Source organism: Vidua macroura, chromosome 1, assembly GCF_024509145.1.
Source record: "Vidua macroura isolate BioBank_ID:100142 chromosome 1, ASM2450914v1, whole genome shotgun sequence".
NCBI classification, from domain to species: Eukaryota; Metazoa; Chordata; class Aves; order Passeriformes; family Viduidae; genus Vidua; species Vidua macroura.
This window is the reverse complement of record NC_071571.1, coordinates 79,494,493-79,521,731: the sequence shown is the minus strand read 5'-3', so window position 1 is coordinate 79,521,731 and position 27,239 is coordinate 79,494,493. Positions and strand designations below refer to the sequence as shown.

General features: G+C 41.8%; 1 protein-coding gene across 1 annotated transcript in view; it reads right to left on the bottom strand.

The window, feature by feature from the left end:
* Positions 1-27,239, bottom strand: part of MYO10 (myosin X) — a 163,224-nt gene that overhangs the window by 90,233 nt on the left and 45,752 nt on the right. The gene's annotated exons all lie outside the window — the stretch shown is intronic.

The window sequence follows — 27,239 nt, the reverse complement described above, 5'->3', positions numbered from 1 at the left end:
CACAAAACCAACCAAACAATCAACCACCTCTTACAGTAAAACCCACTTACACTCAAATTGCTCTGGGAGGAAACGTTTGACTGTGCAAAACAGCAAAATAAAATTAATGCTCTAATAGGCTGCAAGTGTTCGTATGTTTGGTCTAAAATCCACTTAAATGTTTCCATTCAACTCTCCAGTCAGGAAATAGTCATTACACCTAATGCCACTAGCATTTTACGTTCTATGTGCAGCAGATATTTAGAAATTAATAAGCCAACAGATTTCCTAATTGACTTTTGGGACTAATTTCTGAAGCCAGTTCTTAACAAACAGTAAAAGCTCTAAAAAAGAATTTAAATACTTTGTTAGAAAACACTTCCATATATCTTCTGTAGAACTATCACAAATATGCACGAAGATGTACACATTCTCAATAGAGTTAAACTTTTATGAATACTAGTAACACCAATATAGACTACAAAACAATTGATTTTGAATTCATCATCCCCTTTCCTGCAAATTTGCATCTTGGCACCTCATCCTTATAGACATATGCCCACATTTGCATAGCCAACGCTCCTCAGCCAATACCTGTCCCTGCTAATGGCACCGTTTCGGTGTTAAAAAGTCAAAGCATGGAACTAATGCAACTACTTTGTGGAAATACTTATGTGGAACATTAGAAAAAACCGAAACCCTTCCAGAATCCTTTAAAATAATATTTATGAAGCCAACAGAAGCAGAGCCATAACTGTCAGCCAAGCACCAGCAAGCACTGTGGGAATGCTGCTGTGGGCTGGGGGTCATACTATGCCTGAGGGGCCACCTCTGCACAGGAGGAAGAAACCCCTCAGAGGTTTTTCACCATAAAACCTTATGTATGTTCCTGGCAATGAAAGACTGAACAAGTGACATTGTAGGAGGCCATCCAGACAAACAGTGATGTTATCTGTCCTGCTGAGACAAGTGAGAAAAGAGAGGCTGAAGAAGCCAGAGGCTGAAGGCAGATCAGATGAAACACCGAAGCTCTGTACTTGGATATCCTAACTGCTGACAGAGGAGTACAGCCTGAAGATATTTCTTCATTAAAATAGTATCCTAAACACAGCAAATGCTGGCACAGGCCATCACACTGTTACAGATGTCACTTGCACCAGCACAAAGCATACTGAAGGAAAACTGGGGAAATAAAGGAGATCCAGGAAAGACATTTCTGACAGGAGCTGGGACACATCACAGACCTTAACAGGGTATGCAAGCAAACCATCACAACGTTCCAACAGGTTCAGAACATCCTAGGTATAATTCCTGGCTGAGGGGAAAAAGACAAACATGGAGAGATCAGAGCCTCATTTTGCAGTGAGGAGCCATAAAGATAACAGGACAAGGATTTGTACAGGACAGAGGGACCCTGCCAAAATGGAGAAAGTAGCCACTTGCAGGAGCACGTGGTCCAGACAGAACATCTAATAGACAGAATGAATGTGAAGAGCATCAACTGATAGCAAAGCTTTCGGGGCTGAAAAATGTGTTAGCAGTCCTAAGATTAACCACACAAACTGTAAGTGGAATTAGAGATAATTATATCTCAAAAGTTATTAACTGCACTCCCTAGTCATAAGAACCATAAAGGAAAACCCAAAGGTCATACTCTAGAACAAAAATACCACAAGCTGAAGGATTTGAAAATAAAAGGGATATAAGGAGAGCAAATCCTAGAAAGGGAGCTACTTAACCGAGGCTATGTATCATCCTGGATACAGAAAAACAGACTCAGTGAGAGAATTAGGAAACCAAAAGGAGACGACACATATCCTGTGAGTGCATCTCATGTGAACATGGAAAGGAAGCAAAATATCACTTCTAGGAGGATAACCTCCATATTTGTGATGAGTGATGCACAGGTTAGTAGGGTTGGCAGAGCACTCCAGACATCACTTAGCAAGTTTATTAATGTAAAGAATTCACAAACACCAAGAAAAACAGCACGACAAATGAGTTGCATGTGGCAGCACGACAGAAGATGGTTTCTGCAGATTCATCCTTCCCACTCAAACTCACTATTTTCTTTTCTTCAGTCCAGTTGTTCTAATACTTCCATCTCTGCCACACACTGCTTTCTTGTTTGGGTGAAGAAATTGTTCTGTGAGCTGATTTAGAGATAGGACTGTGTATCACTTAGCTAGAAAACATACCAACTTCTAATAAAAGCTTCCACACAAATAAGAAAGAAGGAGGAGCTCTTCTTGAAAACTGAATAGCTACTTTTCCTTTCATTTTTACCAGAACCATGCATCCCTCATACTTCTTAAAACCACTGTTAACACTTGATCAAAATCATCTAACAAGACCAAAGTCATGAGAGAGGGCTGCAGGATCACATGTACAGACCTCATCTCCTTAAAACGAGCTTTTTGCAGTCCTGCTCAAGCTCTGAAAAAGCCTGCTTTGTTTTATTTCATCTTGAATCAGGCCTTTATTAGGATAAGGACTTGGAAAAACTACCTTGAACTTTATCATTACTAACTAGAAGATCATGTTATGAAATATTACAGCACTTGAAATCCTCAGGAAATAGGAACCCAGAGTCACTCTGCAGGGTCAGCACAAAGAACAGGAAGATGACCAAGTTGGCTCCTGAACTTCAAGAGGACCCTGTTGGCAGAGTGCAAGAAAACCCATCCTCAAGGACCGTCCCAGCATTTCTGGAAGGTCAAGTGCAATATGCAGGAAACTAGAATAAGATTTAAGACAAGCCTAAATGAGAATTCAGCAAAAACTTCTTTCCTTTCTAGATATAAATGGTTCAAGATAACAAACATGCTGAACACATGAAAAACTCTAAAACAAACCTTAAAGAGACAGCATGCAAAATAAGAACTCTCAATGTTATTCTGGAAATGAAAATTAGAGGTTGAGATAGGATGGACCAATGCAAAGAGCAACAACCAAAAGAACAAGCTTAAGAAATATAAAACAAAACAGCAAACTCAGCCTAACAACAGTCAAGTACATTTTACTGAGAAAGGAGAACCCTTCAAAACTGCCCTGCTGTCCCTATCACAGCTTACTAGTGCTGTGATGAACATGCCAAAAAGGGACTCAAATGAAGAAGTGGCCTAAAAAGCCAGAGGACAAATGCTACCCTGCACAATTAATCTGGCATCTTGGGGGAAAACAAAAGTTGTCTTTCAAGCCTTCCATTTAAGGGAAATACCACAAAAGAATGTAAAATTAATTTTCTACATGAAAAAATACCCCTAAGCTCAAGATTTAATGGAAATTGTGTTTTAACAAAAGATGTAATTTGTAATACAATTTATTAACATGAGCAAAGTACATCAAAATAGGCTCTCAACAACAGAAGTACACATGCTTTCTATCTTATGGCACCATTTTGTGACATGATGCCAAATTTAAAAAAGATCATTAAATGGCATCTGATTTCACAACAGCTGAGTCAAATGAGTTTAAGAGAACGCTGAATTAAGTGCTTATGTACATCAAAAAACCCCCACAATCCCCACATCTTGCAAAAGCTACAAGTCACACTAGGGATTTCCAGCCTGCATGGAGCCAATACACAACTGAATCATTCAGGGTGTTTTTCACAAGGAGGTGAGGTTTTGGTTTGGTGCTGGTGACCCATATGGATGGGAGGAAGGCAGAAGTTACTCCAAAATGTTCCTGATCAACAAGTCAGTATTTGAATTACAACCTTCATTGTTTTAGTGAGATTTCTGTGAGATTTTTATTTAAAGGCAGAAGTAGGGACATATGCACCATGGAAGCCCTGAAATGAGCTGGATTATTATTAAAATTGTTTTCTGAAAATGTGCAAAGTCACCTACTGAAGAGTTCACATACTGCAACCATTTTAGAACAACCCCTTCTACACATTGACCCATTACCCACCACGTAGGCATCAGTTGGTCACCTGCCATAGCCTCACCATTAATAACACATGCTGAACGTGGTACTGCCTGACTGATGCCAAGTACTGCCTGCTTGGACATGGTTATGCAGCTTAACATGTCCCTGTTGTCAGTCTTGTTCCAGTAAATCAAGAGGGTTTATTGGTAGGGGTAACAGACATGGAGCAACCAATCACCATAGGCTGCCCTTTTCTGCACAAGAATTTTTTTTTTTTTAATCAACCCTAGGTGTACTCTATAAACTGCAGGGCCTTACAGAAGATAATCCTGATATCCAAACACATAAATCAAAAATATTAAAGTTTTGTCACACACTTAATTTAAATTAAGTTGCTCAAATCCATATAACCAGAAGGATAATGTAAAATATGGTAAACATAAAATTTAATAGGACAGGCAAAGTGAAAACAAAGAGCTACTGTACAGAAGTCACCTGAGAGACAGGTTTACAAAGTAAAAATATACAAGCAAACAACCATAATTTTTTCAGTAATTCCTGTGATACTTGAAAATTAGCTGCTACAGCATCTGGGCAGTCCACAAGCACCAGAAAGCAAAACTAATTGACCCCAAAAAGTAAAGCTCACAGCCTTCCTGTTGCTTTCCCATGGACTGCCCTATGTGAACTCTTCACAGGGTTAATCCCAATGGCTACTGTGATGTCCATAAAAATGCATGACTCAAGAGCAGCTCCAGAGGACTTGGCTCATACAACATACAACTTCACAACATCAGTGCCCTCTGTTATGTGAGGCATCTTTTTGCCTATTGTCACTGACCCTACAGCAGAGATGAGCACAGCCCAACAAAACACACAGGACTGTACAGAGAAACATCCACTTAAAAATATTAATTCTTTTTTCATTCTCTGCTGTTGGTCTGAACTGAGGATCATCATTTGTGTTTCCCTCATGTTTAGAAGTTAAAAGAATGCAATAAATCTTACAAAATGTCTTTATAGATGAGTCCAAGCAGAAAAAGGAGGCCATTAAAAGCTGTGGAATGCAGCGTTCCAGGGAGAAAAATAAATCATGACAAGTCCAAGGATCCAGAGATTAAAAACAAAAATAAAAATGGAGTATTTTACCCTTTTTTCCTGGAGAGATCTACTGCCTAATTAGAAACTTAAAATACGGGACAAGGATGCTCTCCTATAAATCTGAAGTAATTTAAGATCAAATGTAAAGCAGAAGAACTATTGGCATTGTAAAATTCTACAGTTAGAATGACAAGAGTGTAACCCAAGTAATGTTTTTGTCCAGTAATTTACTATTTTTCTGCATCAGTTGACCTTAGACACCCACTGTGTTGTTCCAAAATAATCTTTCAGATAACAAGATGTACTAGGGCCCAAGGTTTGCTTTGATGTAAGGTAATTTAATCTCTATCAGAGTAACCAGAAAACTCCACAATGAAGTTTCTTACCCATGACACTATGGAGGAAAATAAAATAATTTTATGTAAAACATTTATTGATGTCAGGAAAAAATTACCACCAATCTGGTATCTGTGACCTTCTGGCCCTGTCTTCAAGCAACAATCCCATACACACATCTATTGAGAATCAGCCTATTTTCCATCTGTTTTGTAAAAATTCTCCCCCTTTTGTGCTGGGTACCACTGCAGACTCTGGCCTCCCTTACCTGTTAGATGTTAATCTTGATCTCTAATGGAAAATGTCTAATGGTACCTACCCCATCAATTTAGTAACACACAGCCTGTAAATTGTGGCAATCCTAAACTTTATCCTTACCCTCTATTCACTTTGGTTCCTGCCATTTTCAGTCTTTGTTCTTTGTCCTATCAATCAACCCCCTTCCAAACCCTTCATCTCAGTCCTCATTTCATATCTCTTCTCAGGCTCGTTGGGGCTTCAGACACCTGTGTCAGTAGCTGCTCCCAGGTTCAAGTGCTGGGAGCCTGCCCTGAAGCCTTCCTCACCCTCTCCCCAGCTTCCAGCAGTGACAGCACCAGCAGTGACTCGCAGCACCTCCCCAAATGGCTTTCCTACTACAACTTTCAGGTTCTCACACCCACGCAGAATATCCCTTTCTGCTCCCAAGCTCCACAGTGACAGGAAGCACACTGCCAGGATGACAGCCCTGGTCAGTGCCACAACAGAGCTCATCAACCCACTAAATTGTGCCTCTTTGTTGTTCCTTTACATGCTGACCACCATCAACAATCTTGTCTGATCAACACTTCCCACCTAACACCCATTCCACAAGAGGTATTAAAGTTTACTTCACTCTCTGAACCATTTCCATTCACAGACAAGCTCTGCCATCAAGTATGGACAAGATTCTAATTACAGGTTCAGAACTTATGACCCTTCAATTGGGCTTCCCTACACAGACAATTAAGAAATTTCATTGGAACTAAACACATCCATTTTACCTAGATTACACTACTGTAAGCTAAGCCTCTAGGCAGTCCATATAATTCTTCTAAGGAAAAAACAGAAGTGCATCTTTAATCTTCTTTCCAAGTGATCTCGTATAACTAAAAGCACCTGCAGACACCACAAAGCTCAAAGTTTAAGAAGCCCACCTATAAATATTGCAACTGCAGTACTACAGAAAATGTGCAACACCCTTCACATGTCACCAGCACCTTCTTCACCATGCAAAAGTGCTCCTTTCTGTCTGTGAACAACGTGAGAGAATTGCAGCTGCCCAAGCTTTCCCACAATGCTGGAACAAGCGAAGCAGTCCAAGGGCAGGACACAGGACATGTACCCCATCACATGTCTCCAGCTTCCTGATAGGCAGCCAGGCATCAGCAAAGTCTGACCAGCTCCAGCCATGCAGAAACCTAGGGAGGGGTCTCTGACTCACACATCACTGTGAGATGAGACAGAGAGCAGACCCCGTCTTGTAGCAGAGAAACAGAAGGTCTGGGCCCATGTTCCCCATGGGTTCAATCTCCATCTGTCTTGGGACACCCCACCAAAGGCACTCCCAAATCAGTGTTACTGTAAGGAGCAACCAGCAAAGAGATATAATGGCAATCACGCCTTTTGCTTTCAGTGTACATCACCATAACTAGCTCAAAGGACAAGGGGGTGAAAACTGATGGTCTCTGCAGGAGGAAGACCAGAACACTAAAATCTCTCACCCTTTATCCATCATTTTCCACACAATGGAAAAGCGCAACTACGGGCAATGCCAGGCACTGAAAGCATTAGCTTTTCTCTCAATGTTACTTACTGCTCAAGTGAAAGTTTCAGTTTCAAATTTGTATTTATTCTGTGATTCACAGAAATAAACAATGGCTATCTGCAATGGAATGAACAAAGCTGGATTTGAGTAATATGCCCCACTATCAAGAAGTGGAACAACTATGGTCAATAAGCAGCCTACAAATTATACCAGCTTTTTTAGAGACACAAAGCAATTAATTTCAATAGGTCTTTTTTCTAAGAACAAAATAAAAAAGGAAAAATAGATAGCTGACAGATAGCTGACTGGACTGTCTCCAAGACTAGAATAGGAGCAGGCTGTGTGCAACTCCACAGCAGTGAAATCAGAGGCAATGTTTCTATGGGAGCTGGAGCTCTAAAGGAGCATCCCTATAGAGCAAGCCTTGTCCCAGATGAAGGCTCACCAGAGAAGGTGATACTCCAGTGGTGCTCTCCGGGATTCCAAACAAAACCCAAGCAATGCCATCGTGAGCCTTTTGGCCTCCTCCCTCTACATTCTTCTCAACCCAACACTTTACATGAACTGACCCTGCCTGGGCTGCCAGTGCAGCCCCCATGGCCTGTGGGTGCTGATGGTGCCTAAGCCCTGTAGGAATTGTCCCACCTGCATGAAGTCATGCACAGGGGGACCAGGAACTACCTGGGAAGCTGCTGCCAGGCACAGCTGCCTGGTAGGAATTTCCCATCAGGAAAGTTTCTGGCACTTATCACCTCTGTAGTATTGCCAGAACCAAGGAGGCTCTGCCACAACACCAGCTGTAACGGATGAACGGTCCTTACATCAACCCAGTGCAAGCTGGTCCCCCTGCACAGGAGGACCACAGCCACTGGGCTGGGGTGCTCCTCCCCCTGCAAGGCAGCTGCTGCTGCAGAGGACTGGGAGGGAATAAAAAGAAAACAGACACAGAAGAAAGGTTTTTGCATAGGAATGGATGGTCTTCACAGCAAATTTCCATGTGCTGAGACAATTTAGGGCTTAGATTTCATTCAGCCCTCCTACCCAGCAGCAACCAACCCCTCAACTCTGCTCAGATGCAGCCAGACACTGAAGGTTTTGCTGCAGCTCATGGTTCACTCACCCGGTACTGGTTGGGTGTCAGGAGCTGGCAGACCTGCAGGAGCACCCCAGCAGGCTCCAGTGCCAGGGCCACCCTCACAACCAACATGGACAGGAGCCAGGCTGGAGAAGAGCCAGCACAGACTGCACTTAGCTGCTGGCAGCATGATCCAGTGCACTCCCACAGCAATGCACCAGTCAGAGAGGACTGCAAGGCCTTACAACCCTCAACTACCTCCATCCTGAAAGGCACCACCCAGAGGCTCGAGCAGTAACATCCCAGACCCAATTCACTCACACCTTCTTCTCCTGCAGGTCTTACACCACTGGCAACAGAGCAAAGCATGCTTCTCCTCCAGGGCTTTCCACCACCAACTCCACCTCTGTGTTTCTCTTGCAAAACCTCCCCTATTTCCAGTCATTTCTCCTCCCCATCACACACCTCTGCCCCTTGCCATTATGGTCCCAGTTTCCCTCCTGGTGCCCTCTCCTGCCCATCACCTCCCCACAGGGAGATCTGTCCCTTTGGAACCACCCTGTCCCAGCTGTCAAGGCAAGAACTTGCTTTCCAACCCACACATGCATTTCATTTTGAATTTAAAGTGTCCAGTCCCTGAAATCTGGCAGAGGTGCACCTCAGACCAGCTGTCAGTCAACTGGCACCCTGTATGTTCTGCCCACACCCAAGGGAGGACCTAAATGTCACAGAAAACACAGAAGGGTTGTCAGACATCAAATTAATGCTCTACTTGAATTAGGAGTGTAAACATCATGTGAGACGCCCTAAATACATTGGGGCAAAAAAATAATATAGAGCAAGAATAGGATACTGGCAGGCATTAGTCATGAATCCAGTGCTGAGGGAAAAAAAACCCTCTGCACTGACTATATTTAAAGCTGTTTGTGAATTAAAGACATGACAACTTGCATATGTATAGAGGAAGTCCATAAACACATAATCTCAGCTTTCAGATCTCCTGACAAGTTTTAGCTATAAAACTCTTAATTTTCCCTCAGTTGTTTTTTAAAATTTCTCCAAATCTTGGCTTGATTTTTGCTAGTGTAAGTACTGTATGCTTCACAGCAACAATATTTGATTGTACTCAGCTTTTTAATCAAACAACCTTTTGTTCACAACAGCAATGTGCCAGCTCCTATAGGACCTTCCTGCCTTAATTTAAAGAAACACCTTTTAGATCTTTATGTATTGACATGTTTCCAGAGAAGCAGAATAGGCAAGAGATTGACATGAGAGTGAACTGGTGGAGCTTGACATTATCTTCGAGGGATTGGATTCCTTTTCAAGTTTTTTTGAACCCACTCCAGTGAAATTTAGATAAGGGTCTACTCTGATATATACTTGTTAAAAAAATAGTTTTAGGGGTTTTTTGCCTTTATGTTACAAGAATAAAAAATCTAAATGACAGGCGGTACAAAGCTCTATATGAGTTTGCAGCGATCACAGATCATAGACTATCTCAAGTTGAGAGGGAGCCTTAAGGATCATGGAGTCCAGCTCCCTGTTCCTTGAAGAACTACTTAAAATTAAACCATGTGACTAACAGCATTGTCCAGATGCTCCTTGAACTCTGTCAGGCTTGGTGTCGTGACCATTTCCCTGGGAAGCCTGTTCAAGTGCCCAACCACCCTCTGGGTGAAGATTCTGGCCCTAATATCTGACCTAACCTCACACACACACTTCATGTAATTTCCACTTGTGAAAGCTTAACTCCAAATTGAACCATGCATTATTTGTTTTAGAAGAAAAAGCCCTTTTATATTTATTTTTAAAGTTAAATTTTGATCTTTTTTTTTTCTACAATATTACAAAATGGCACTTCTACAGCATTCCTAATTGCCTTGTAAAGACAAACCAACCTCTCCCCTTTACCAGCATGCCACACTCCCATCCATACCCCTGGCACTACTCACTGTTGCTCAAGCCCAGAAAATAGGAACTGGGTACAACCCTGGCGTGAACATCAGCCCCTCACTCACTCTTTTCTCATCTTTAAAGGATCAGAGGGGCTTTTCATTAAGCCAGTATTTACTACCTGCTGTTCCTGCAGGTTGCCTGCGGTGAGAGGTTTTGACACAGCTATGCTGCTAGGAACACAGCCAAGGGCATATTTTATCTACAGCTCAAAGCGGTCCTTTAAAGAAGGTAACCGTGTACTCAACTTCCCTTCCCCCAAAACTTGCAGGTGTACAATGGTAACTTACACTGCAGGGGGGAGAGAGAGGGCAAGAAGTGGAAAAGGGAGGAACTGAAGCCCCGAATACAGTAACCTCCTAAGAACATCCATCCATGAAAACAAATATGGACATGATGAGCCCTAACACACAATGGAGAATGCTCAAAGCAGGATTATGGGCAGGTGAACATGAAACATTGGGCATTTTCCCCAAACCTAAGCACAGAGTACAGTTTCTACAGCAGCCTAGTCAACAAGGCTATGCCATTTCAAAGTTGATTTTTACCATGTATGCTGATGTATGATGAAAACAATTCATCGGGCTTTTAGGAAAATGCTGTCTGAGGAGGAACAGAAGGCCAATCCCTCTGTCACTACAGCCATTCAATCAGCTGAACAGCAACTGGGATTTTTTCCAGTTCTGACCCAAGATAATAGAAGGTGCCCTTAAATAAGTGCAGGAGGAGGTGACTTCCTCTTACTTATGTGCCTGGATCTGACCATGCAGAGGTAATTGTAATTATACTGTAGGCAGTGACAGACCAGCTCTCAGCAGGTGTTCAAAGCTGCCTTTTAATCTACCCAAGTTAGTGCTGGGTCTCACAATAGCATAGTTTCTCCTGCCTGAGAAGGCACCCTAAATATCAACAAATTATTTTTTGCTAGCATGGAAGCATTGTCAAATAAAAAAAATAAGTGCAGGTGGTTTATCCACATTCAGAATTAGCCAGTACCATTGCCAGGGGTAGCACCGGCTTGGGACAGAAGAGGCTTTAGCCCTATTTCATTGTCTAGGCTGCAACTGAATCTCAGCTGGCTTCACATAGCATGAGCACAGCTTCCTCCTACTCATACATGTTAACCAGGATCCCAGCACATGTGGTCGAGAGGCACATGACAGTCCATGGTATAGAACTAGCCTGGGTCTAGGAAAGGATTGATCATTCACTCAGCTTTCCTGCTGATCTCCCTGGGCCTTGTAGTGAGCTCACCACAACCCATGGCAGTGCCAAAAGGGGCAACAGGCCACAGCAGAAAGCTTCATGCAGCAGGCATGGATTTACTGGCTTTGCCAGAGATAAAGAGAAGATCAGCTTCCGCTCTGCACCCCAGTGAACCCCTCTTCTCAGAGGCTCAAACACTGAACCTCAACAGGCAGGTCCACAGTGCTGTTTCTGTGGCTAGCAACCTGCCAGTGTCTGATTACTGCAGGGTTGGCTGCCCAAGTGTGCAATAATAATATACAATAATCCTTCCTGAGAGGCACTGCTCTCACATGCCCTGCAAGCAGGACTGTGACAAAAGACTCTGTGTCTGCAGAGGGAAGGAGCAAGGGATCTTGCCTCCCTACCAGCAGACAACCACAGGTCAGAGGGCAGGGGGTCCCTCTGCTCCTACCGCTGCTCAAGCAACTTGGCAAAAATAGTAATTGACAGGTGAAAGGTGGAAGAAAGGAGGAAAAAGCTGGAATAACCAGGAATTTCCAGACAGTAAGCAAAAACTTGGGCTCTTCTTAATAATATATTCTGATAGGTTAACTAATCAAGGAGATTTCAGCAACAAAAATTATCATAAACATTATTTTCAAAAAGCATGAAGCCATCTTTATTTACAGTTCTATGGAGTATATTCTGCCCTTGGAATCTTACTTTTCTCCAGGATAAGCATGCTTAGACAACAGCAGCAGTCTCCAGCAGATGACCATTGACAGCTCCTGGAGAAGCATTGTAGGTCAGTCAGCATTGCTACTGGTCAGCCAGCATGTTGCAGTAGGGCTTTGTTTCGTTCTCTTCAACCAGGAATTCCTCCTAAAAAGTTACCCAGGCCCTTTGCTAGCTGTGCTACAAAGAAAAGCTTAAAACTTCAAGACTCTCAGGGCTCTCCTGTTTGCATGTTATTCTCACAACAAGGTGCCCACCAACATTTTAGGCTGAACTGTCCTAGACAGCCTCAACAGTGTTCAGCAAGGAAATCTGAAACCTCCCAAACGGCCTAAATGGGGACTGGCTCTCCACCCCCCCCTGCCCTTCCCAGCACTGTTAGCTGCAGCAAGGGAAGACTCTGCTGCCAGGAAGAACAAAACAGGTTTGGACAAGCATGAAACCAAGCTACACGTATCTCAAGATAGCAGCCAAGGCTGTTAAGCATTTTTCATTACAAACATGAAACCCAGATCCACACCCGGAGAGCCCAACTGGGCCCTGTCAACTGAGGTCCCTCAGAGCCATGTGCAGCTGGAGTTGGAGGGTTCCTGCAGCCACATGCCAGCCCTTGCTGAGTCAGAGGCGTCAGAATGCCCCTGGCAGGTTATTTATGATATTTTCATTTACATTTAGGGGGGAGGGAACACCACCTGACTAAGTTTTCCAGGCTTCCCCTGCCCAACAACTGCTCTGATTAAAGATCAACAAAACCAGCTGAATATTGCCTAATGGTTCAATCATGATACCATAGTGAAAAGACATGGAAGCAGTGGAGTAAATAAAAGAAAAAAAAAGGTGATGCATTCATTAAAAACAATAAATAAACTCTACCATATCTTGTTTTGAAAATGTGCAGAAGTAAGGGAGGGGGCACAAATGCATATTTATCCTCTAGTTCAAAGTCTTTAAAAAAAAAGATGTGAAAAAGAGAAATTGCTCATTTACAAGCAGCACAGTCACCTTCTAACTTGCACTGAAGTTGCACAGTGCACTCCTGGGCTGCTGCAGGAGCATTACTCAGACTGATTGCACAGCCAGGTACCAATTACTTAGGCTCTCTCAAATGCATACTAGTAAATTTGATTATTACTCAAATAAAGCATACATTGTTAGGAATGCCAGAGTGGGCTCTTTGACTGAAACCTTTTTAGGAAAAAACCCTACCTCTTTGCTATAAAATTTTACAGTGTCTAGCACAAAGACCTCTTGGAGATTTTTAAAGTACAAATATGAAAACACTTCTAAATTTTAATATGTCTAGTTTTGGGAAAAACAATATTACATTCTTCTGCTTGATAATATTACAAGGAGCATGAACAAATATACCAGGCCCAGGAGCCCAAGAATTCACAGAACAGCTTAAAAGACCATTTCTTCTTTCCGTCTTAAGAGTCTCCACAAGTTCCCCTTTCTTACATCCTTAGAGATAATATTGCATATAATACTGTTCATTTTACATTATCATGGAGGTAAGAATTTCCTTTCATTGCACTTGGGAAAAGCTTGTGGATGTTAAATGCAAAAGCTTATTTTTTTTTTAAAAAAAGCAATGATAGAAGGTTTGACTATGGGTTGTCTTGATCATATTCTTGTGGTAGGCTTCCTTGAGGAAAAGGGCAAGTGGCACTGCTAGAATTTGGTGAGGAGACAGGAGCACCAATTGTTCATTGCAGAGCATGAATCCACAGATATGGGCAGATGGAGTGGTTGAGAGATGCAACACTTTTCAAAGCCATGCCATAAGTCTTATTGCACAGCACAGATATTGCTTTATGTGTGAGAACGTGCACTATATACAGGTAAGGGAAAGAAATTGCTCTTGGCTGTAAAAGTTTGAGAGACTGTTCTATATGTTACTCCCATAAAATCTGCATATAAACTGGCTGGTTTGCATTTGAACTATAAAACTCCTGCCCTGCAAGAAGCAAAAGGGCAAAACGAACACACATGAAGGTCACTCTCCGTATTAAAAGGTGTGTGTGCGATTTTATTTTCCACAGCTTGCCTGTGCTTACATTTGAAAACCACAGTTGAATCACATACCAGATAGCACATATGTGTATGCTGGAGAAGCCCAATTACAACTGTTCCCATGATACCAGCAAAGAGTAATTCACAGCACTACTTTTTCCACCCCAAATAAGGACAGTACTACTTTAGTAGTTGTGTCAGAGTTATGGAGACAGAAAACAAAGATGTCTTATATTCAGAGAATTACTTAGTAGCTTTACACCTAACCATAATGTTTATAGCTCTGGAAAGAAAAACCCAAACTATTGCTGCAAAGAAAAATACACCAGTACTTTTCTGTCTTTGTAAGGATACTGCTGTTTGTTTTTGAATTTACTTTGACAAACCTCAAGCACATGAAGCTGTAAAAGTGCCAGTTTATATTCTTTAAAATGAGGGTTAGCCAGAAGTCTGACATGAAATACTGTGAGATAACCTTAACATGTTACTAAAACCCAATTACAACAGACACATTAAAATTGGACTACCTTTTCTGATTTCTTGCATTGCAGGAAGGGTTGTGAGAGAGATACATGGACATGGCAATCTCATAGATTAGTGAATAGTGTTGCCCTCTATTTACCTTCTCAGGCTATTCTCAGCACTCAAAGAAGTTTCTTTTACTGTGTTTTCTGAAAAATATACATCTTAGAATTCAGCTTTAGAGATCCCTGCTAGCGACAAAAGGCTGCCTTTTCAATGTTCTCTTCCCCTAAAGATGTGACTCCTCTCATCTCCCAAGACAGGTTCAGTTTATAAATACACAATCTTGTTGAGGGTGCAATCTCCCTGTCAGGACACCAACCAGTTGTTCTTTTTGTAACAGACACTTTCAGTGCATAAGCCTGAACTTGAAACAGGCTTGGAGAATAGGGAATGAAGCTGCATGTCCAGCCAGGACAGAGCTGACCTGATGGCAGATATGCCCAGGCAGATCTGAGTCCTAATGTCCTGCACCGAAGGACACTGGGGATTGTATGGGTTGTCTGGCTTTTTATATCCCAGTCCCTATCCCTCTAAATGCTAGAATTATTCACCATAAATTTCCAATAGTCTACAAAGTTCTTTATGTTGTTCATTATGCTATCTGTGGAATAAAAGATGAGCAAGGACTTTTTAATTTTTCTCTTTTTGTCTTTTATTCCTCCTCATTAGAAAGAGGACAAGTTCTGCTGCAAGGGATGTAGAAGAAAAAAAATGCAGAGCTGGTCTATTTTTCCATGTAACTTACAGGCTGATGGGTATACTTGCCTGAACCTACTGCAGTACAGCATACAAGCTATAACACTGAAAAAATCCTCCTGCAGAACAAAAAGCATCAGATTAAGAGACAAGGGATGCATTAAAGAACCATTTAATTTAGCTACCCAAAGCCTGAGCTAAATGCCACTTCTTCCTGGGAGTACTGACCTAATGCGATTCAAGCAATGGCAGTGCTAGGTTAACAGTTGCACTCAATGACCTTTGTGGTCTTTTCTAACCAAAACTATTCTATTATTTTATTATTTTTCTCACCTGTTCCATCTTACCAGTGTATGCTTCAGAACTGAGTCCTACGCTTATGTTCGCTGGTTAAATCCAGTGACTTAGTTCCATACATAAGCTCTCTCCTGCTCTGACAGTGCCATGATTTTTTTGCAAATAGCTTCAGCCTGGCAGATTAAATCAGAAGTTTCTAGAAACAAGAGCATGTTTCAATCCTACAGCTGAAGATTATGAAGCTAAAGAAACCATTATGATCTTTTGATGTGAGCAGCTGCGTAACATAGGAAAACCCAGAAATACCTAAATTCAGTTTCTGTTTAGCAAAGTCTGAGCCCTGAAATACTGCAAATCTCTTTCCTTCCCCCTAAAGTATCTTGCTTTCACTACCATCCATTTGGATATTGATTTTTGCTATTCATAATATTAACTTAAACTAGTAGAGGAAACTTCTCTATGGGCACTTCTTGTGCAAGATTAATGGCTCCCAACTCTTGCCCATCTGATTTTTTAAAGCCTGAGTTTAGTGATGTTCTGTGTGATACCCATCTTTGCTTGTCCTCACCCAAGAGCTATGAAGCCCATCACTCTGATCATGTACCATCACATTTTACATCATGCAGGCAAATCCACTCTCAGTGGTGTGGAAAGTAAAGACCATAGGAAGGACAATTCTGGGCAGTTCCATAAAGGTGGGACAGAGGTACTACCTAATATTCAAGTTCAAGTGTGGTTGTAGTTCTGCTTAATATCAAGGCAATCATGGAAACACAGCCTCAGCAGTCAAGAAAGGTGTTTCATGAAGCAACAAATGAGTAAAGTGCACTTGTGGACACAGCAGGGCAAGAATGGTTCCCACTGCACCATCATGTGCAGCACAGCTGGGCTCTAAAAAAGACACTATGTCTTGTTGAAAGTCAAGTGCTCTGGATTGAAGGCCAGACTTGGGCCTTTGAGTAACTGCTTACACTTGCCACAGTTAGAACACAGAGGGAGGGAAAAAAAGTGCATGCCATTAGTACAACTTCAAGTAGAAATCTTTATACCAGTATCTTCACACACTTTTTGTTAGCATATGCTTTGAGAAACAAGACACAACTAACAAGGCAAAGCCCACAAAGACCTTCAACAATGAGTTATACCCAGAGGCACCAGTGAGGAATTACCCAACACTTCATGTAGTTCAAGACAGATAGGTAAAACAAAAAAAAAATTTAGTATGGTTTTAAAATTAATCTTAAATTAATTTTTAAAATTAAATTATTCTTATGAGATCCCTCTGTTGTAAAGAATATAAAACTACTGCTGTACTGGATGTTCTCAATTCTGGGCTTCACTCATCTGAAAAAGTTCAGTCAAACCAACAAATTTGCTGATAGTACCCTTACAAGGCTTTACATGCTTTGCAGATTCAACAGAAAATACACAATCTTGTGCATCTCTGCAAAAATACTACTATGCTGTGGGAAGAAAAAAAAAAACACGCCACAGGAGCATACCTAGAGAAGGACCACTTGCAAAAGCATAGGCATAAATGCGAGTTTCCAAAGCACCAAATTAAGTTTCTTTGTAGCTGAAATTTTCAGAGAAGGAAATGGCTTGAAAAGGCTGCAACTTAGGCACTGGAAGTTGAGCACAAAATCTTAATATCTAATATTCAACAGCTGCTGGGAAGAAACTTAGCAACCCTAAAAGCAAGCTATACAGGTTCCTACCACTATCTAAATTAGAGCACCTGATTTCAATTATCATTTTTTATAGGGTTTGATTTAACTGTTCTGACCAAGACCAAAATAGGTCCCCTTATCAGATGTTGCACAAAAAGACAGAACCTCCACCCTACCACGAGACTGTCCATAAACACTGCTTCACGTTCCCAGGCAGGGGCGCAGTACTTGCAGCACAGCTACTGGCAGAGGAAGGCTGCTGGTGAGGGGAAGGTTTAACCTGGACTATCAGGATGCACTTCTGGAGAGGATGAGCCAAGAGAGCACATGCCAGGCACAGAACTCATCAAAGGGATTAAGTCAATAATGAAATTGAAGCAGCACTCTTTTTGATCCCCTCTGTCTGCTCCTGCAAGGTAACTCAAGCACCCAGATATGCAGGGCTGCCAGCAGAGAGCAAGCAACCGCTGGTCTCCACACAAATTCACTTCTCATCACCAAAGGCTTCTCCCGTTAAGACAGGTCTACACCAGAGCCTGCTGATGCATCCTGTCAATCACAGATATGAGGTTTTCCCAGCAGAGGCCCTTGACCTCACCATGATTACACTGATGGTACTTTTTCAGTGAATTTTCTTTTGCTCATGGGGCTACTGGGGTTACTTGTTCCAGAGTAGCAGGCTGTCCACACAGTCAGGGAAGTGCTAGCACACATCTGCCAAAACGTTTTTCCAGGCCCCTTGGGGCACAGCTCAATCCAATTAAAACACGCACAAAAGCAATAAAACTCAAAAATTATTCCCTTGGTGCTGTGGGCTACAGCAGTCCAAAGGTCCTTCCCTCTACTATAGTGCCAGCAACTTGAAGTCAAACTCCTTCCAAGAGAGCTGTATCAGCTATTTCTGAAATCACTTGACCCTTTTCCATGTGCATTTGAGGCAAAACCATGCTGACTGGCCTGGGGTCCTTCGACATAAAGGAATTTTTTTGCCCAGCTGAGAAGAAACTGACAACAGCTTTACCCCCAGAAAATCAGCACCTAACTGCAAGCATGTCCTCCTTCCTCTCATACAACTGCACCACTCTGCAGCACTACAGTGAAACCACTCTGCTACATCAGCTGAAATTACAGTGGTAGCAGTGCCCACACAGAGATTTTTATTTTGACTTTGCACAATCCACTTCCTAGAAAGAAAAAGTGCTGTGAAGAAAAGAAGGGGTGAAAGACAACTTGTTTCTAAACAGTGGTGCAAGATGTGAGTTAGCATGCATAGCCTTATCAACTCAGTGATCTCTGAAAGATGTTTTGAAGCAATGGAGAGATATCCCCTTAGAGCACAACACGACAGGCAGATGCTTTGATTGCGATACTGACCACAGGAAACAGATTCCACAATGCAAGCTATCAAGGCACAAAATATGCTATGTAGCAAGGGCACAGGACACACTCCTGAAACTAGTAAGACCCTACCACTACCATTTTGTCTAAATATCCCAGAAGATAACACTGCTGAGACAAGTTCAGGCAAGCACTCCTGCTAGATCACTGGGCAAAGAAGTGCATTCAGATCAGCAACCAGTAAATGTTTATTTCCAGTGATCAGAGGCTGCCAGGAGTGCAGATTCTGGTTACTCTATCGACCAAACACTGTGCTCACTTCAGACAGACAGCTTTCACCCTTGGATGCTCACCTTGCCAACCTCAGGCTACATCCACCCTGCAGGGATAGCAACAGAATCTCTGGCTAAACCCAACACGCATGCGTGAAAATCACTGCAGGTACTGCCCACAGAACTGCTGCACATATGGCTGCTAAACTTACTGGAGCTGAAAAGTGTAATGGGCTGTATTCATTAGTATTTTCTATTAAGAAAAATGCTTATGTTCCCATGGACACAGACCTGTCTCTGACTATTTACAATTAAAAAAAGTTGCAATTCTTCTCAAATGAAATAGGAAAACAAAGCGTGCCGTTTGAGGGTGGTTTGTTTTTCTTTTTGATTCCCAGACCTATTTTCAAACACAAACCAAGAAGTAAATAACAGGCCTTTTAATACTAAATTTATACACCCAGAAACTAAGTTTTCCATGAGCTCAGATACCAAAACTCAGACACCACTACTATATAGTTCAATACACTTGTAACAGATTCAAGATCTTTTAAAAGAAAGTTCAAACTCCATTTGTATTCCAACAGCAAGAGGTGGCTTTTCTTCCAAACCTCTTCACAAACCTCTTGTTCAATAATGAGCTTTCAAAACTATAGTAAAATTCATTGCTCCCTTTATACTCATCTCATTATCCTGGCCTCTTGCTGTGCTTGCTCCTTTTAATGGATGGAGCAAGTATTAGCTTGATTTCCTACCACACATCAAGTTTTCAGCTGAGGTTAGTAATATACATCTCTAACAAATGATAAGATCTCTCTTAATTTACTATTAAATGCATAAAGCTGGAGATTTTATTTTTGCCTTGCATCTGACAGATAGTGAGAGCATACCTTACTTTTCTGACATGCTCTAACTTTTGCATGTAGGCAGAAATGATAAGAGGAATTCAAATCAAGGCCAGAACTCAGTTATCATAAAAGAACTGAATTGAATATATCCATTTGCATCCATATGTAGAAGACAAAAAAATAAAAGCACAAAGAAGTGCCTCAGGAATACTGCAGTCAATACACAACAAAAGAAAGTTTTAAGATCTGAAGTTAGCAACAACACATTTTGATGAGAAAATTAAATTAAACCACATGCCTGTTCTAAATACAGCTTACTGAGAAAGAAAATAATCTAAACCAAGACAGTTAAAGAAATCATTTAATTGCTACATTTTCCAGACTTTATTCACAAGGCCTTGCACATTCAGACACGGATAGCTGAGTGTGAATTCAGATGAAACAGCAAAAAGGAAGGGAAGTTGGAATTATTGCTGACAAATCATGGAAATCCCACCACTCTGGGTGACTCCAAACTCAGTCGACATGTCAGGACAACATAGCAAGATGCTCTGCTGTTGGCAAACCTGTGCTGACACAGACACTAATTGTTTTTCCAGCGGTAGTTTCATAACTTTTTGTCTAACAGAAATGCAGATCACTTCTTAAGTTTCATAACTGGAAATTAGCAAAGAGCATTCATAAACTCACCTCAGTCAGCAGCCATCCTGTGGTGCCCTTGGCTGAAGGCAACAGCCAGAACCTGCCATCTATATAAATGCTGGAAAAAGTTAAAATCACAAGCACAAAAAACATGGAGAGAGTTCTAAACCTAAGGAACCTCTCTACTGCAAGTCCAGGGCAGCAAGAGCTGGTCCCTCTGATGACATGAATGGCCATACTGCATGGTCCTGTAAAGGAAAATACCAGGGATGCACTTGCTCCTTACAAGTACAGCTGCTGCCAGGGCTGGCTGCAGGAGCCCCAGCCATCCTCACTGCTGCAGCTCACAACATGTGACTGCAACACAGCGAGATGCCAACCTAAACCTTCCATGAGTTTTCCAATGGTTTTGGCACTACAAGTTTGTCACTTTTGTTTTTATGTCCTACTTGGTACAGTGGTGTAACAAATGGGTGAGGATCTTCATGTGTTACTGCTCTGCAACAAAGATAAAACAGCAGCAGCTGATGCACAAATCAACTTGTATTAAATTTGTGGCTTTAAGCACTCAGACCTTTTCAAAGAGTGAAAAAGAAGCACCACAATAATTTCCAGAATTCCCTGCTACTGCAAGGACAGGTCTGAGCTTCTCAGTACCAATCAAGCTCATTTTAAATAAGCATAATAGCCCCCACAAAATTTGTATATTGAAATTTACTGTGGGGCTGAGGATAAGTTTGGTTTATTTTCTGCATTAATTTGCAAAGCCAGAGCTGGAACTTTTAAACAAAGTGCTGGAGTCAGCAGGACCCGAAGTTCTACTCAACCACTGATTCACTGTCTGACCTTGAAGAAGTCCCTCACCTCATCATAAATCTGCCAGGCCAGCTGTGAAACTGGATGAAAGCAGGACTACCCCACAAAATGCATGCTGCAACTCGTTTGGCCTTCTGTTAAATAAACATAATGCCCCCTCAAAACAAACCCAACCAACTAAACAATGTGTTTTTTTCTGTATACAAAGCACTTTGTACTGTAGAAAAATGGAGTGCTTTACCAAGTGGGAGGGAAATGGATGTAAATATTTACACATGTCCTGCAAAGAGCTGTTACTCACTCTAGGGATGTGCATGCTAGTAGCTGTATGATTCAAGAGCTACATCAGCATGGTGGTGGTGCCTTCACTAGACAGAAATAACATGCTGGTCTCTGGAAAGCATGCACTGTGACAAGGAGCGTAAGGAAAAACTGACATTAAGGGGACAGTTCCTGCCAGATTGAAAACCACATTAGCTTCAAATAAAACAGAGATTCAACAAAGCTACAAGTGCTCAGAGCTTAATTACAGGAGTAGATTAAACTACTATCTTAGCATTCAGATTTTTGTTGCACTTGTCCATCATCTCACAAACTCTTCCAAAAGGCAAGAATATTTTGGACCAGTAAGTCTAGAAATACAAAGGACAGCTATGTCTCCTTACGCAACTTGTGCTCAATTTTCCCTTATGCCTGCCATGAAAACTTAATGCTAAGATTGGGGAGGGGTCACCTCAGCCAGTAACTCACCTGCTTCCATTGTGTCCTCCTGCAAATGCAGGACCTGCTACTTTACATCCCTCCGTACTTGAGATTCTATGGAGGTGACAGGACACTGTCTTCAGAGTAACACTTCTACTAGTGTATTTTGATCACTGACACATAATCCCAAATGCAAACTAAAAACAGAGGTAAAATCTGCAAGGGAAAGAGGCTGACTGGATTCCCTTTCACACGGCAAAGTCTGGCACCATTAATTCACAGGTCCTAAGCATTCAAGATACCACTTACCAGTAGAAAAAACCTGGAACAAGGTTCCAACAGCTTTGTTATCAGTTAATTTCATCTTCCATTATAAAAATTAGTCTGTCCCTTTAGAAATTTCTTGACAAAAGAGAATTGGCTACTGTTTCCCATTGCTATCACTTTAAAGGTGAATTTGCTTTACAAGTGTCAGTGTGGTAATACTCGTCCCTGGTTTGCTATTCAATTGCACTCTTCTAATAAGACATTTGTTTTCATTTTCATACATAAACAGAGGAAGCACTGCTTGTAACTGCAACCTTGAACCACATGTGATAAGGTGCTTAGTATTTACAAAGCATCCACACTAAAACTGATAAGTGCATTACATTGTACACAAGTTAGAAGTTATGTAAAAAATGCATGGCTTGAGAGCAGCTTCCACAGCTCTGAATCTCTGTGATGTCTGAATCTTTGTCGACTTCAAGCTGCCTAATCTTCTCTAAGGACATAATGTACAGTATGCTGTTTGTTCAGCTTGTAGAGAGTCAGATTTAAGGATTCCATATTCAAACAGCACTGATTCAAGTAGCAATGTTCAAGGATTTTTCAAAGTGCATCTGTGGAGCTTATCAATACCACAAGTTGAATACTACTTTACCTGACTGTGTTTTCTTTAGCCAAGACCTTGGGTTTTGCTTTAATCTAGCATCAGTGTGAAGCTATAACTGAAAAATCTAAGCCTTCACTTAGAAAACTTCTATAGGCTTCTGTTGTCCACCATTTTTTTCTACAGATATGGACCTGCATGCGATGCAGAGTAAACACATTCTAAGTCCATTAATTTTAAGAAACAATACACATACACACACACACACACACACATACATATATATATATATATATATATGTGTGTGTGTGTGTGTGTGAGCACCTACACACACATTTCCCCATTTCATCATCTATACAATATACGTACGCATGACAATACTTTCCAGGAGAGCTGTATCTGCATATTAGGGGCATTAAGACACAGCATTTCATTGCAATAGCTCTGATTATTTCTGAAATGTGGACAAAAGCATTTGATATGTACATTGTCAGCATGCTTGGGATTAACAGAGATAAGCAATCAATTTGGAGTAATTGAATATTCACAGCAGCGTCTAGTTGATCTGTTAACACGGTCACACACAGGGAATGTAGGGCAAGCATTTTTAAAAATGCCCAGAAAATCAACCCAGAAGAAAACCAAGGGTACTGCTTAAGAAAAAACAGACCCCCAGCAGCCTTATACTTCTTGGCCTCCTGTTCACTTTCTGCACAGTCTTTGCTGGCTGCAGCCCGTACCCACATCAAGGGTTTTGTTCATGTACAAACTCAGTGCAGTGATCCCATTCTTCCTAGAAATACATGCTCTTGTGCTGGACTTACCAAGCCTTTGTCACGCTCCCTTTGCTTTCCTGATCACGCAGCAATACTGCCCTCTCTTCCCCCGCTCCACTGAGGACATGTGAAAAACATTAACATATCTCAAATGCCTAGCAGACCTTGAAGTATCCTTGTCAGAACTTCACATTTCCTGAGCAAATCTTGTGGTGACAGGAGCTCTCTGTAATTGCATTTAAGCCATTAATGATGCACTGATAACACCAATGAAGTCTGACCATCAGATTTCAATGTATATTAAATGCCTGCCTGAAAGCAGCATTAATAATGGAATGGATTTATTATTTTCTTCTAATTAGAACTCCTTGCTGATGCTAGTGAAAAAACACACTTTCAAGAGAGAAATAATCAGCAGTAAAATACATGTAATTATTTTCATTATAGGCTTGTGTCACTTCTACCTATTAAGATTGCTCCCTTCCCAAATCTGTTTCCCAATTCTGCTACATGTGGAAAGCTTTGAACAAAGTATTCAGTGGCAGGTACACATCTCACTAGAAATGCATGGTTTTCCAAAGTAGCTTATTTTATTATCATAGGCAAAACAGTACTTTGGTGTCATTCAGGCCTACAATAACTCTGGTGATCTGATACATCAACATTCTCCGAGGCCGTTCTTTGGAGAGGCACATTTAAATTAAAAATGGAACAATTGTTTCCATTTATCTTTCCTGAAAAAGTCATCAGCTCTACAAAGTTACAAATCACTGGAGAAAAATCCTGCAGCAAGCCTTCAGTAGAGGCTCAGACATTTAGCAGCCAAACACCTTGGGAAAGGCCTCCTGCCCTTGGCATGCTCTACATGCTGCTGAGCAGGAACTCCTGGAGCTTCCCTTGGCAGCTCCAACATGCTGCTTGCTGTTCATGCTGTCCCTGACCAAAGCCTGGAATGGAGGATGAGAAGGTCATCTGACCCTTATGCTCCTCATCAGCCGAAGGAGGCTACGTGAGGCTTGCTGCTTTGTTGAGGTTTGCTGCCTTTACAGAGAGTAAAGGTTTGCTGCCTTTACAGTTTGCTGCCTTTCCTTCCCCGCTGCCCTGCTGCTGGCTGGGGAGCGCAGCGGGCCCGGCCATCACCCACCCAGACAGATCCTGTGCTCCCAGCCCCAGAACTGCCAGCCTGCCCTGTGCCCCGACGTGTGAGCACGTGTACTCGGGTGTCTGAGAGAAAAGCAGGGAGCAAGGCTGCAGGGATGAAGGAGCAGGATGAATAATGAATGGGAACTGAATCTGAAGCAGAAGCTTGGAGAGACCAAACAAATAAAAGCACAGGAGCCCATGCATGGAAGACAGAACAATGGGCAGGTAGGAGGCACAAAAACCCCCTTCAAACAAACAAAAAAAAAATGAACAAGGAAGACTACTAGGGTGCTTTGAGGAAGCACCCTTTACTTTTCTCCCCATTTGCACATATCCTTATAACTCCAGAACATCCAGAAGCTGCTTAGAGATGACTGATACTGCTTTCCCTGATACAGGTCCCTCTTCTCTCCAGTGTGTGCCACAATCACCTAACTGCAAAGGGGCAGCACGCTGCTTTTCCTACAGTGCAAAAAGGGGCCCTGCAGCATTTCTGAACTCTCCAGGGTATGACTTTGCAACATAGAGGAGTTTTTCCATGTACATTTTGTGACTGTTCTTGGTAAAGTCAGCTTGGGAAGATAAATCTCCTTAAATTTTCTCTCAGCTTCACCATGTGTATGCTAAACAGGACCTGGCTTGTTTTACAAAATAAAGAGTGCTGGATGAGGAGGAGGCACATGACCTACACTAACATTTTCTTCCCCTGGTTTAGCATAAATAAAAGCTCTGCTATGAAAGAGCGCTTAAAGTTCCTTTTGCAGCTAACATTGAAAGAGTTTATTATGACACTACAGAAATGCTTTAGGGGAAATCTTGCTCTGATAGTGTTCTCATGAGAACACTTGACGTTTTCAAACAAGTCACTTTGAAATGTTCAAGAATACAAATGTCATGAGGCTCCCAAAGGTGCAATGACACATCTTATCACAAAGGGAAGCTCCTGTGTTGCCCGCTTAAAGAACCTGAAGCTCTGCAAGAAGTACCTCATCTTTCAAACAGTATTTCAAACATCAAGCTTTGAAAGTGATCTGGCATTGCAACACCGGTCTGGCTGCTCAGATTTAATTTCTTTAAAGTTAGCTTGTATAGTGAAAGGTACCTGGAGCTGCAGAAGATTCCCCTTTGTTTCTGTATTTGTCTGGTACACAGAAGTAATATAGATTTCAGGAACTACTTGAGTGACCACAGGATAGGGGAAAGATCAAATGAGCTTTCCATCTACAGAACCAGCACCATCAGCCTTCCCCAGAGGAGCTTCCAGTAGACATAGTCTCCTTTCCTACAGATTCATCACTCCACTTCGCCATACCTGCTGTCCAGCCCACGGGCTGGGATCACCAGCACATCTAATGCAGTACCCCACACACCTGCCCAATGGTTACACTTTTAAAATTATTCGAATTACTTGAAATAGCAATGAAAAAACAAAAGATTTTTCACAGCTCACCCCCATAAGTGCAGTCTTCAGTCCCTGATGGTGAAGTGGGGTGGGGATGGGACATGGCTGTTCCAAAGAGTGGCTCCCAGGGGGCTTGACTGTGGCCTCTGGTCACCACTACCAACTTTTTAAAATGGTGCTTGCACATGCACTAGCATTTTCTCAGAAGCCATCACTGTGTAAAATCCTGTCCAGAATTATCCAGTCATTTAACTTTTTAATTAAAAAAAATTAAAAAATACTATGGAATTTAAAAATCCATATAATAAAAAAATAGGGTGCTCTAGGCCACTTGTGTTTTGCTCAACTCATCCTCTCCAAGTAAAAATCTCAGGGGCCACCCACCATTTATCTGCACTGTAAGGTACAAAGCCTCACCAGAGCAAAACTGAGCAATGCCCTGTTGTAGAGTGAAGTATCCCCGCATGTAATTGTGCTTAACCTAAACCATATGTTCCTAAAAACACCAACAATGCTGAACAATGAGACCAGCCTCACATCCAGTGGAATTTAGGAACAGGGGAACAACCAAAGTGACAAGCTTGTTCATCACAGAGCTGAAGATTCATTGTTGTCGTCGTTTTTTGGCACGATGCTGCCTGAATTCCTTCCCATGTTTTGTGAACAGCTGAACTGTGTTCCCTTACAAAAGAAATCAATATGGCAGCCTGTGTACATCTGCTTTAATCTTAAAACAAAGCAGTTTTGCTATCTTTAGTACAAGCATAATAAAAGCACCAAAAAAAAGACAGATGGTTTGGATTTTCTTTGCAGAAAGCAAGAGAGAAGACTGACATCTCAACTGTTTACGTAGCCACAACCCATTACGTGGCCACAGCAAACCAGGGGGGATGCAGAAAGTACCTCTTTGTCAGCGCCTCAGACGCCGACTGCTTTCAGTCAGCTCTTATAAAAAGCATAAAACAACTCTGCTCAGAGATAAATGCTTTTGTTCATGAAGATTTAATTTATATGAGTAGGAAAACACTTAACAATGGCCACACTAATGCCAAACAAATTAATTTCAGTAAAGCTAGAGCAAACACTACTGTTCTGTTTAGGCAGCACAGAACACAACCCTTGAAAATCCGACATTAAAGGACTTATTTATGGTCATTGCTCAGCCCTCCTGCCCCCATCATTTGTGCATTAGAAAT